A 13219-nucleotide genomic window follows, 5' to 3' on the forward strand; every position below is an offset into this window, starting at 1 on the left:
ACTTGGAGCTGTATAAAATAATGAGTTTATAAGGACTTTTATTAAACCATAACTAAGTCACATCTCGGGGAGTGAAGAGTTTAAGAATGTGCAGCTTCACTTGACACAGCAGCGCTGCTGGAGTTTTTAAACACCGTGTCCACTCAATGTCCACTCTATTAGACGCTCCTACCTAGTTGGTCCACCTTGTGGATGTAAAGTCAGAGAAAATCGCTCATCTATTGCTGCTGTTTGAGTCGCTCATCTTCTAGACCTTCATCTGTGGTCACAGGACAAGCCAGCTGATAAAGTATTCATCATATTAATAACTTCAATAGCTTTTAAAAAATGCATCAAATTGCTCCAAAACAAGTTGTATTATATCAAGTGGAACTCACATTACAACTCTTATACTGATTATTACTGATACTTTAACAGATTATACTGACACGGTCAGCCCTGAGCATAGGGTGACCATATTTTCATTTGGGAAAACCAGGACACCTTGGAGCGGGGGGGGGGGGGGGGGATTACATAGGCCCACGTAATCCTACAATAACATGACATTTACAGTTGGTTTATTTCAGTAAAAGTTTTATTTTCAGTAAAAGTCAACAACAAAAACTCCAATAACAAATGATAATTTTATTCAAAATGCATTTATTCAAAATGCTTAAGTTAACATTTCCTGTAATGAATGAATAGCACAATGAAAGAAATAATGTCTCATCTAAACATCCCTCACTTAACAACAAAAGTTAACAATAACTCTCAACTCCAAATAACACATGATACTCAGTTACCCTCAGTAATGAACCAAATATTGTCTGTTCTGTAGGCTATTGGAAAAAAATAAATTAACAAATGAACTAATTAACAATCAGCTATTGGAAAAAATAAATTAACGAATTAGCCAATTAACAAAAAAATACCTCTGATTAATAATCTGATTAAGAACAGGGCTGCCCTCACTGACGCTGCTCAGGGATTACGTCACACGCAGCGCCGTGCGCAGTGCCCTAGTGCCTGTAAATTTAATGGTCCAATGAAGGTAATTTAAAAACCAGGACATTTCCTCACTTTTTAAAAAAAAAACCCGGGACGCCCGGGACAGGACGTGAAATACGGACATGTCCCGGGAAATACGGACGTTTGGTCACCCTACCTTAGCATTGCACCATCACACGTTATAACTGACATCAACGTGTGATGGGTCTTCCAGCATGACAATGATCCCAAACACACCGCTCGGGCAACGAAGGAGTGGCTCCGTAAAAAGCATTTCAAGGTCCTGGAGTGGCCTAGCCAGTCTCCAGACCTCAACCCCATAGAAAATTTGCGGTGTCCGTGTTGCCCAGCGACAGCCCCAAAACATCACTGCTCTAGAGGAGATCTGCATGGAGGAATGGGCCAAAATACCAGCTACAGTGTGTGCAGACCTGGTGAAGACTTACAGGAAACGTTTCACCTCTGTCATTGCCAACAAAGGTTATGTTACAAAGTATTGAGTTGAACTTTTGTTATTGACCAAATACTTATTTTCCACCATCATTTACAAATAAATTCTTTAAAAATCCTACAATGTGATTTCCTGGATTTTTTTTTCTCATTTTGTCTCTCATAGTTGAAGTGTAGCTATGATGAAAATTACAGACCCCTCTCATCTTTCTAAGTAGGAGAACTGACTAAATACTTTTTGGCCCCACTGTATCTAACTTGCCATGTAAAGTGTGTATACAGGGAAAGTTCACCCAAAGCAGAAACCGGAATCCTGACAAAAAAGCTAAAGAGGTACTAGGTTTGTTGCACACAGATTTAGCAGGTCCAACAAATGTCCTTTTTGTGATTTCCTCATTGACAAAATTATTTAACCCCTTAAAGATTACCACTCTCAAGAACAGAGGTTTCAATCGGGTGTTTTTAATCAGCGGTTGAAAGCACCTGTAGATGTGAACAGAACCATAACCAGCAGCAATTAAGCAGATTTAAAAGGACTGAGATACTCAACTCCTTTTAGACAGTTAATGGTGACAACATGGTGAAGTCCAGGTAATGGTCAAACAAGTCAAGAGAGGAGGTGATTTCTCTTCATAAGCAAGGATATGGATATGAAAAGATAGCAAAGACATTAAACATTCCAAGAGACACAATTGGTAGCATAATTGGCACAGTGGAAATGCTACCTGGGCGTGGCAGAAAGTGGATGCTGTTGGCGACTGCTGTCCGTTACCTAAAATGAAAGATGGAGAAATTCCCTGGCTGACAGCTGAGGAACTGTGACAGGACTTGTCAGAGGGAGGTACTCAGGTTTCGGCCCAGACAATAAGGTACGCACTGCGAGATGAAGGCCTCTGTGCCAGAACTCCCAGATGCACCCCCAAAAGCACAAGAAGAGTCAAATCCAGTATGCCAATGTGGACAAACCATGTGGACAAACCACAAAGGTTTTGGGATACTGTTCTCTGGAGCGACGAGACAAAATTGGAACTCTTTGGGCCTCTGGCTCAACAATATGTCTGGAGGAGGAAGAACGAGGCCTATACAGAGAAGAACATCTTGCCTACTGTGAAGCATGGCGGTGGGTCAGTCATGCTCTGGGACTGTTTCGCTTCTTCAGGTACAGGGATTCTTAAGGTACCTCAAGGCAAGGTACCTTGAATTTAGTTAACTACCAGGAGATCTTGGGTGGAAATGTCATGCAGTCAGTGACAAAGCTGATGCTTGGGAGAGACGTTGGACAGGACAACAGGACAACAGGACAACGATCCCAAGCATACCTCCAATTCACCCATAGAAAATCTCTGGTGGGACTTGAAGAAGGCAGTTGCAGCACGCATTACGCAAGCCCAAGAATGTCAATGAACTGGAGGCCTTTGCCCATGAGGAATGAGCTAAGATACCTGTAGATCGCTGCAAGAAACTTGTGTCAGGCTATGTTTCATGTCTGAGGGACGTTATTACTGCCAAAGGGAGTTGTACTAAGTACTAATAATGTATGTGACTAAGAAGTTGGATTATTGTGTCAATGAGGAAATCACAAAAAGGACGTTTGTTGGTATATTACAAAAAATATTGTTGTAATTTCAGTTGCATTTGTCTATTATACACGTCCTTATTTGATCTGATTGTGAACAAGATAAAAAATAAATGTCAAACTTGCTAAAACACTTTACTGCAGTGGGGGCTAAATAATTTTGAACACAACAGTGTATATATATATATATATATATATATACAGGGGTTGGACAAAATAACTGAAACACCTGGTTTTAGACCACAATAATTTATTAGTATGGTGTAGGGCCTCCTTTTGCGGCCAATACAGCGTCAATTCGTCTTGGAAATGACATATACAAGTCCTGCACAGTGGTCAGAGGGATTTTAAGCCATTCTTCTTGCAGGATAGTGGCCAGGTCACTACGTGATGCTGGTGGAGGAAAACGTTTCCTGACTCGCTTCTCCAAAACACCCCAAAGTGGCTCAATAATATTTAGATCTGGTGACTGTGCAGGCCATGGGAGATGTTCAACTTCACTTTCATGTTCATCAAACCAATCTTTCACCAGTCTTGCTGTGTGTATTGGTGCATTGTCATCCTGATACACGGCACCGCCATTGGATGCACATGGTCCTCCAGAATGGTTCGGTAGTCCTTGGCAGTGATGCGCCCATCTAGCACAAGTATTGGGCCAAGGGAATGCCATGATATGGCAGCCCAAACCATTACTGATCCACCCCCATGCTTCACTCTGGGCATGCAACAGTCTGGGTGGTACGCTTCTTTGGGGCTTCTCCACACCGTAACTCTCCCGGATGTGGGGAAAACAGTAAAGATGGACTCATCAGAGAACAATACATGTTTCACATTGTCCACAGCCCAAGATTTGCGCTCCTTGCACCATTGAAACCGACGTTTGGCATCGGCACGAGTGACCAAAGGTTTGGCTATAGCAGCCCGGCCGTGTATATCGACCCTGTGGAGCTCCCGACGGACAGTTCTGGTGGAAACAGGAGAGTTGAGGTGCACATTTAATTCTGCCGTGATTTGGGCAGCCGTGGTTTTATGTTTTTTGGATACAATCCGGGTTAGCACCCGAACATCCCTTTCAGACAGCTTCCTCTTGCGTCCACAGTTAATCCTGTTGGATGTGGTTTGTCCTTCTTGGTGGTATGCTGACATTACCCTGGATACCGTGGCTCTTGATACATCACAAAAACTTGCTGTCTTGGTCACAGATGCGCCAGCAAGACGTGCACCAACAATTTGTCCTCTTTTGAACTCTGGTATGTCACCCATAATGTTGTGTGCATTGCAATATTTTGAGCAAAACTGTGCTCTTACCCTGCTAATTGAACCTTCAGACTCTGCTCTTACTGGTGCAATGTGCAATTAATGAATATTGGCCACCAGACTGGTCCAATTTAGCCATGAAACCTCCCACACTAAAATGACAGGTGTTTCAGTTATTTTGTCCAACCCCTGTATATATATATATATATACCGTATATATATATATATATATATATATATATATATATATATATATATATATATATATATATATATATATATATACACTGCTCAAAAAAATAAAGGGAACACTAAAATAACACATCCTAGATCTCAATTAATGAAATATTCCAGTTGAAAATCTTTATTTATCACATAGTGGAATGCGTTGAGAACAAAATAACATAAAAATGATCAATGTAAATCAAAATTATTATCCCATGGAGGTCTGGATTTGGAATCATACTCAAAATCAAAGTGGAAAATCCAATTACAGGCTGATCCAACTTCAGTGGAAATTCCTCAAGACCAGTTAAAATGAGGCTCAGTAGTGTGTGTGGCCTCCACGTACTTGTATGACCTCCCTACAACGCCTGGGCATGCTCCTGATGAGGCAGCGGATGTTCTTCTGAGGGATCTCCTCCCAGACCTGGATTAAAGCATCAGTCAACTCCTGGACAATCTGTGGTGCAACGTGGCATTGGTGGATGATGTCCCAGATGTGCTCGATTGGATTCAGATCTGGGGAACGGGCAGGCCGGTACATAGCATCAATGCCTTCATCATGCAGGAACTGCTGACACACTTCAGCCACATGAGGCCTAGCATTGTCATGCATCAGAAGGAACCCAGGGTCCACTGCACCAGCATATGGTCTCACAATGGGTCTGAGGATCTCATCCCAGTACCTAATGGCAGTCAGGGTACCCCTGGCTAGCCCATGGAGGGCTGTGCGCCCCTCCAAAGAAACGCCTCCCTACACCATTACTGACCCACTGCCAAACCGGTCATGCTGGAGGATGTTGCAGGCAGCAGAACGTTCTCCACGGCATCTCCAGACTCTGTCAAGTCTGTCACGTGCTCACTGTGAACCTGCTCTCATCCGTGAAAAGCACAGGGCGCCAATGGCAAATCTGCCAATCTTGGTGTTCTCTGCCAAATGCCAATCGCCCTGCACGGTGTTGGGCTGTAAGCACAAGCCCAACTTGTGGACGTCGGGCCCTCATACCACCCTCATGGAGTCTGTTTCTGACAGTTTGAGCAGAAACATGGATATTAGTGGTCTGCTGGAGGTCATTTTGCAGGGCTCTGACACTGCTCCTCCTGTTCCTCCTGGCACAAATGAGGAGGTAGCGGTCCTGTTGCTGGATTGTTGCCCTCTTACGACCCCCTCCACATCTCCTGGTGTACTGGCCTGTCTCCTGGTATCTGCTTCATGCTCTGGACACTGTGCTGACAGACACAGCAAACCTTCTTAGCCACAGCTCACATTGATGTGCCATCCTGGATGAGCTGCACTACCTGAGCAACTTCTGTGGGTTGTAGACACCGTCTCATGCTACCTCTAGCACGTGGAGGCCACACACACTACTGAGCCTCATTTTAACTGGTCTTGAGGAATTTCCACTGAAGTTGGATCAGCCTGTAATTGGATTTTCCACTTTGATTTTGAGTATGATTCCAAATCCAGACCTCCATGGGATAATAATTTTGATTTACATTGATCAATTTTATGTTATTTTGTTCTCAACGCATTCCACTATGTGATGAATAAAGATTTTCAACTGGAATATTTCATTAATTGAGATCTAGGATGTGTTATTTTAGTGTTCCCTTTATTTTTTTGAGCAGTATATATATATATATATATAGTGGAAACAAACCAACATTATTCATGTGTAACTGCTGGCAGAGTGTTTTAGTTTGTTTGTTTGTTTGTTAGGATTTTAACGTCATGTTTTTACACCTTGGTTACATTCATGACAGGAATGGTAGTTACTCATTACACAAGTTTATTCGATTCACAAGGTTATATCGAACACAGTCATGGACAATTTAGTATCTTCAATTCACCTCACTTGTATGTTTTTGGACTGTGGGAGGAAACCGGAGCACCCGTAGGAAACCCACGCGGACACAGGGAGAACATGCAAACTCCACACAGAAAGGACCCGGACCGCCCCACCTGGGGTTCGAACCCAGGACCTTCTTGCTGTGAGGCGACAGTGCTACCCACTAAGCCACCGTGCCGCCCCGAGTGTTTTAGTTTGTTTAACCCTGGTCACGGTCGCGGCTGGTCACAGAAAACACTGAACGCAAAGCACGGACACACACTGAACAAAAAGGGAATTAATAATTACTTAGATTTGGACTTTATTTAGGGTTGCCAACCGTCCCGTAAAATACGGAATCGTTCCGTATTTGGAAACTAAATGTGGTGTTTCGTATTGAACTGATACTGGACGCGCTTTGTTCCGTATTTTTATCAATGGGAGAGAAATGCTGCAGATTAGATGTTCAGTACTAGAGCTGGGCGGTTCCTGAATCACCCGGGTTAATAATCCGAATCTTTGTACTGAATCAGGAATCACGAGTGTTAGAGGCCTAGGTGTGAATTGAGGGGCAGGGCTAAGCTTAGTATAAAATTAAAGCTCCTGGTCTTCGCTATCACTAGATTTTAATGTCTGTCTGGATTGTTTAATCTATTTAACTTTCTACTTTCTCCTAATCCAAACTAACTTGGGTAAGTACTTTCAGTCTCTGACATTGTGTAATCTATCAAACTTTTTTCAGCATGTGCTACTCAATCATCCCTGTGCTTATATCTCACAGACCCTGCAGACATCAGAGGGCACATTATAGGAACAGCAACGCCAGTAACCTCATCTACCCTCAACTGTTACAACAGTCTCAAACAGTGGTGGTAGGTGGGGTTTGGAATTGTCAATCAGCCGTCCAAAAAGCTGACTTCATCTCAGCTTTTGCAGTTTCTCACAGCCTCGACTTCCTGGCACTGACTGAGACGTGGATCACCACCGAGAACTCAGCAACACCAGCAGCCTTATCCTCTGCCTACACCTTCTCTCATACACCGAGAGGATCTGGTAGGGGTGGTGGTACAGGTTTGCTCTTGACCAGGAAATGGCAATTCACTACTTTGAATCTTTCTCACCTTAACATTTCATCCTTTGAATTCCATGCTATTACTGTTACTTTTCCAATTACTCTTCATATCATTGTCATCTACAGACCACCTGGCACACTGGGAGACTTCATAGAAGAGCTGGATGTTCTTCTGAGTTTCTTCCCTTCAGATGGAACTCCTCTGACTGTTCTTGGTGACTTTAATCTCCCTTCACTTCAGTCCTCCTGTCTTCTTCCTCTTCTTTCATCTTTCGACCTCCTCTTTAACCACAGCCGTCCGACACACAAAGGAGGAAATCTTCTGGACCTGGTCTTCAGCCGTCCAGCTTCTGTTCTGGACCTCACTGTCACCCCACTGCACCTCTCCGATCATCACTTTGTGTCCTTCTCTCTCTGTCTCCCAACTCTTCCTACCTCCAACCACACTTTCACCCTTACAACACGCCCTAATCTTCACTCTTTATCTTCCTCCCTGTTGATCTCTAACATCCTAACTTCACTACCTAACCCTGACATGCTTGCTACCCTTCCACTCAACTCTGCTACTAATACTCTACTCTCTTCTCTTTCAACATCCCTCGATCAGCTCTGTCCTCCTACCCTCAAACGAGGAAAACCTTCTCACCCTGCTCCTTGGCTTTCAGATGCATTGCGCAGCAACAGAAGAGAACTAAGGGCAGCTGAGAGAAAGTGGAGGAAATCTAAGCTCGGTGTTGATCTTCACTCCTACCACAATCTGCTGTCCAGGTTCTCATCTGACGTGACTGCTGCAAAAACATCTTTCTACAAAGCCAAGCTTGAACAATCTGCTTCTGACCCACGTAAGCTTCATGCTATCTTTTCCTCTCTTCTGAACCCTCCTCCCCCTCCCCCATCTGCCTCTCTCACTGCTACTGACTTTTCAACATTCTTTCAGGACAAGATCGACAAAATCAATCAATCCTTCTCACTGACTGACCCACTTTCAACTGACCCTCAACCCACCAACACACTCACCAGCTTCACCCCACTCACCATGGATGAGGTTACACAGCTCCTCTCATCCAGCAATCCCACTACATGCACACTTGACCCTATACCATCCACCATCCTCAAAGACATCTCACAGGACCTAATCCCCTTCATCACACCCATCATCAACAACTCCCTGACATCAGGTGCTGTCCCTACTGCTTTTAAGAAGGCTCAGGTAATTCCCCTTCTTAAGAAACCTACACTACACACTACAGACATTAACAACTACAGACCTGTCTCACTCCTCTCTTTTCTATCCAAAATTCTTGAACGTGCTGTCTATAACCAACTATCTGCCTTTCTTACTCAGAATGACCTCCACGATCCGTACCAGTCTGGCTTCAAGGCAGCGCATTCTACGGAAACAGCACTTGTAGCTGTTACGGAGAAGCTTCATGCAGCCAAAGCAGCCAAACTGTCATCTGTCCTTATTCTTCTTGACCTCTCTGCAGCCTTCGACACAGTGAATCACAGCATTCTCCTGACCACTCTCTCCAACCTTGGAGTAACAGGTTCAGCATGGCAATGGATGGCCTCCTACCTGGAAGGACGCTCCTACCAAGTGTCATGGAGGGGATCCATATCTCACCCATGCACTCTCTCAACCGGTGTTCCTCAGGGCTCTGTACTTGGTCCACTTCTTTTCTCTATCTACACCCGCTCTCTGGGTAAGGTCATAGCCTCCCATGGCTTCTCCTACCACTCCTATGCAGATGACACTCAGCTCGTTCTGTCATTTCCTCATTCAGACACGCAAGTCTCAGCTCGCATCTCAGCATGTCTGCGAGATATCTCACAATGGATGTCAGCTCATCATCTAAAACTTAATCCCAGCAAGACCGAGATGTTGCTCATTCCTGGAGATCAGTCTCCAACCCAGGACCTGGTCATCTCTCTGCATGACTCCCAGATCAGACCATCTGATAAGGTAAGAAGCCTTGGTGTTATCCTTGATAACCAGCTGATTCTCTCCTTATATAGCCCACATGACAAGATCGTGCCGGTTCCTCCTGTACAACATCAGGAAGATTCGTCCATTTCTCTCCAGGGAAGCTGCCCAGATTCTGGTCCAATCACTTGTAATCTCACGGTTGGACTACTGCAACTCCCTCTTGGCAGGAGCTCCCATGTCCACTATTAAACCCTTGCAGCTCATTCAAAATGCAGCTGCCCGTCTGGTTTTTAACCAACCTAAACACTGCCACATCACCCCACTGCTGCCTTATCATCACCCCACTGCTGCCTTATCATCACCCCACTGCTGCCTCATCATCACCCCACTGCTGCGTTCTCTTCACTGGCTTCCTGTTGCTGCACGCATTCAGTTTAAAACACTGACGCTCGCCTACAAAGCCAAAAATGGAGCCGCCCCAAGCTACCTTCGTGGCCTAATCAAACCCCGCTCTGTACCACGCAACCTCCGAGCCTCTAGTCTCGCTCGACTTGAGCCTCCATCCAGGATTAAAGGAAGACAAGCATCAAAGCTGTTCTCTGTTCTAGCACCCAAGTGGTGGAACGAACTTCCTCTGTCTGTCCGAACATCTGAGTCTCTTGCTGTCTTTAAAAAACGATTAAAAACACACCTTTTTATTAAGCACTTAAGCTGACTTGTACTTATTTACTAACACTTTATTCCATTCTTTTCCATTTCCAAAAAAAAAAAAAAAAAAAAAAAACACCAGGTTTTAGCAGATTTGTGTTTTTTGACTGTTGTTTACCTAAACTTGAGAAATGAAATGTTCACTATGGAAGCACTTCTGTAAGTTGCTCTGGATAAGAGCGTCTGCTAAATGCTGAAAATGTAAATGTAAATGCAATCAGAATGTCAGTGACTCAACTGACTCAGGTGACCCAAGTGAACCGGATCACAATACTCAGATTAACCCGAGTCCATAAAATGAACCGAATTTACCACCACTATAAATACTTCACTGTTTGAGTAGCGCAGTGGGCATCCGGCTTAGGGCGAAACTAAAGTAACACAAGCAGGGCCAGCACTATGGGGGCGCTGGGGTGGGCATTGCCCCAACCCTCCCACAATTTTCTTACTGCCCCCCTAAGCAACACAGTCCAGAACCGGGCTGCATGTCGGTGTGAAGATGGATTATGTAAAAATGTTGTTTTCACTATTGAGAAAAAATGTTACATGATGTTGTTTACGCATGTGCTTTTACCTAAAATATGGTTCTGATTTATCATTAAAGAATGAAAATAATATATGTTAAACAGCTTAAATTAAACATTTTGATAATGTTCCTATGATGGTGTAAGACCCGTTATATTGTTTACAGGTGCAACCCTAACAGAAAAAACAGATGTACAGTACAGTTGTTTCTATTTCACAATTACAAAGAGAGCACAGTGATGTTACATTAACATGACATTTCTGGAGAGAGGCATTACTTGGGTAAATTCTATGAAGTATCTTGAGATGGGTTTCTTTAAACTTATTATGTATAAAAAACTTAGATATTAAGTCAAGTCAAGTCAAGTCAACTTTATTTATATAGCGCTTTTTACAATATACATTGTCTCAAAGCAACTTTACAAAATCCAGGACCAACAGATACAAAAACCCCTGTTGAGCAAGCCGAGGGCGACTGTGGCAAGGAAAAACTCCCTGAAAATTACAGGAAGAAACCTTGAGAGGAACCAGACTCAGCAGGGCCCATCCTTCTTGGGTGGTCTGGAGGATACTTTAAATAAATACACGATTTACACAAATCATACAAACACAGAATTGAATGATCTAAAAGTCATAACTGGTAATAAATAGATAAATAAACAATTAAATAATAATAGAGTTGTTATCCGCTGTAGTCTTCAATAAAGTCTGTAGTGATTTCTTGTCGTTGCAATTACTCCAGACCCGTCACATCTGACAGGAGCAGCATCGTTGTCCCGGCAGTCTTGACTTTAATCCTTAACCTCGGCGGGTAAACAGGTTTCCATCAGAATGCCCTCGGGGTAAAACAACAGAGAATGTAGTTAATAATGTACAATGCTAGTTGAGTAAAACAGTTTTACAGAGAGTTTTAGACTCCGGCAGCCCTAATTATTACAGCATAACTAAAAGGGAGAGCGAGCAGGTAACAAGGTCATGAAGGCTTTCACAGGACATCAGCGCCCACCTCTCCTACCCAAACCGGAGTGATCGGACAAGAGAGGCAGAACGACAGCGACCCAACATCCCTGATCACCACAAGTTTCTATGACCAAGAACCCCCAAGCTCTGCACCTTTGTCTATATTACTCAAAAGCCTGAGAAAATAAATATGTTTTCAGTCTAGACTTAAACATTGAGACTGTGTCCGAATACCGAACAGAGGCAGGAAGATTATTCCAGAGTTGTGGAGCTTTGTAAGAAAACGCTCTTCCACCAGCTGTGGTCTTTTTAATTTTAGGAACTATAAGTAACTCTGCATCTTGTGAACGAAGTGGACGTGCTGGGTTGTAGTGATTAATAAGTTCACTCAGATACTGTGGAGCCAGACCATGTAGCGCTTTATAGGTTAGTAAAAGTATTTTGTAATCAATGCGAAATTTAACTGGCAGCCAGTGTAGAGATGATAGAACAGGAGTGATATGATCAAATTTTTTAGTTCTAGTTAGCACTCGAGCTGCTGCATTTTGAACTAACTGGAGTTTGTTTATGGATCTACCAGAGCATCCAGTTAGAAGAGCATTACAATAATCTAACCGAGAAGTTATAAACGCATGGATCAGTTTTTCGGCGTCATTAGCAGATAGTATATTTCTTATTTTAGAGATATTACAAAGATGATAGAAAGCAACTCTAGTAATATTATTAATGTGTGTATCAAAGGAGAGATCTGAATCTATTGTGACACCTAAGTTTTTTACATCTGGGCTGGGAGTAACAGAGAACGTGTTTAAGTTTAGCACCAGGTTAGACAACTTGTCTCTTGCAGCTTTAGAGCCAACAAGTAAAACCTCAGTTTTATCTGAATTAAGTAAAAGAAAATTACACGACATCCAGTTTTTTATGTCGTTTACACAATCTTCTATCTTACTGATTGTGTCAGTATCATTTGGTTTGGCTGATATATACAGCTGTGTGTCATCTGCATAGCAGTGAAAGTTTATGCCATGTTTATGAATAATTTCACCTAGTGGAAGCATATAGAGTGTAAATAATAGCGGTCCAAGTACCGACCCCTGTGGAACACCACACTTTACTTTTGTAGTTTCTGAGCATTTATTATTTACATAAACGAATTGAGAGCATTCAGTCAGATATGATTGAAACCAAGAGAGTGCGAGTCCTTTAACACCTACTGTATTTTCTAGCCTCTCCAGTAAAATGTTCTGATCGACCGTATCAAACGCTGCGCTAAGATCTAATAGAACAAGAAAAGAGACACATCCATTATCAGAAGACATTAACAACTCGTTAACTACTCTAATTAATGCGGTTTCGGTACTATGGTTGGGTCTAAATCCTGATTGAAATTTTTCATGAATACAATTTTCATTCAAATAAGAACATAGCTGTTTGGAAACGACTTTTTCTAATATCTTTGAGACAAAAGGAAGGTTTGAAATTGGCCTATAATTAGATAAAATATGTGGATCAAGATTAGGTTTTTTAATCAGGGGTTTAATAACAGCACTTTTAAACAATTTAGGTACATACCCAAGGCTAAGGGATGCATTGATTAATGTAAGCAGGGGCTCTACAATAGCTGGGAGTAAATCTTTAAGTAAACGAGTTGGAACAGGATCGAGTATACACGATGATGACTTCGATGATTTAATCAACACAGTTAG

Source organism: Trichomycterus rosablanca, chromosome 3 (genome assembly GCF_030014385.1).
Source record: "Trichomycterus rosablanca isolate fTriRos1 chromosome 3, fTriRos1.hap1, whole genome shotgun sequence".
Taxonomy (NCBI): Eukaryota; Metazoa; Chordata; class Actinopteri; order Siluriformes; family Trichomycteridae; genus Trichomycterus; species Trichomycterus rosablanca.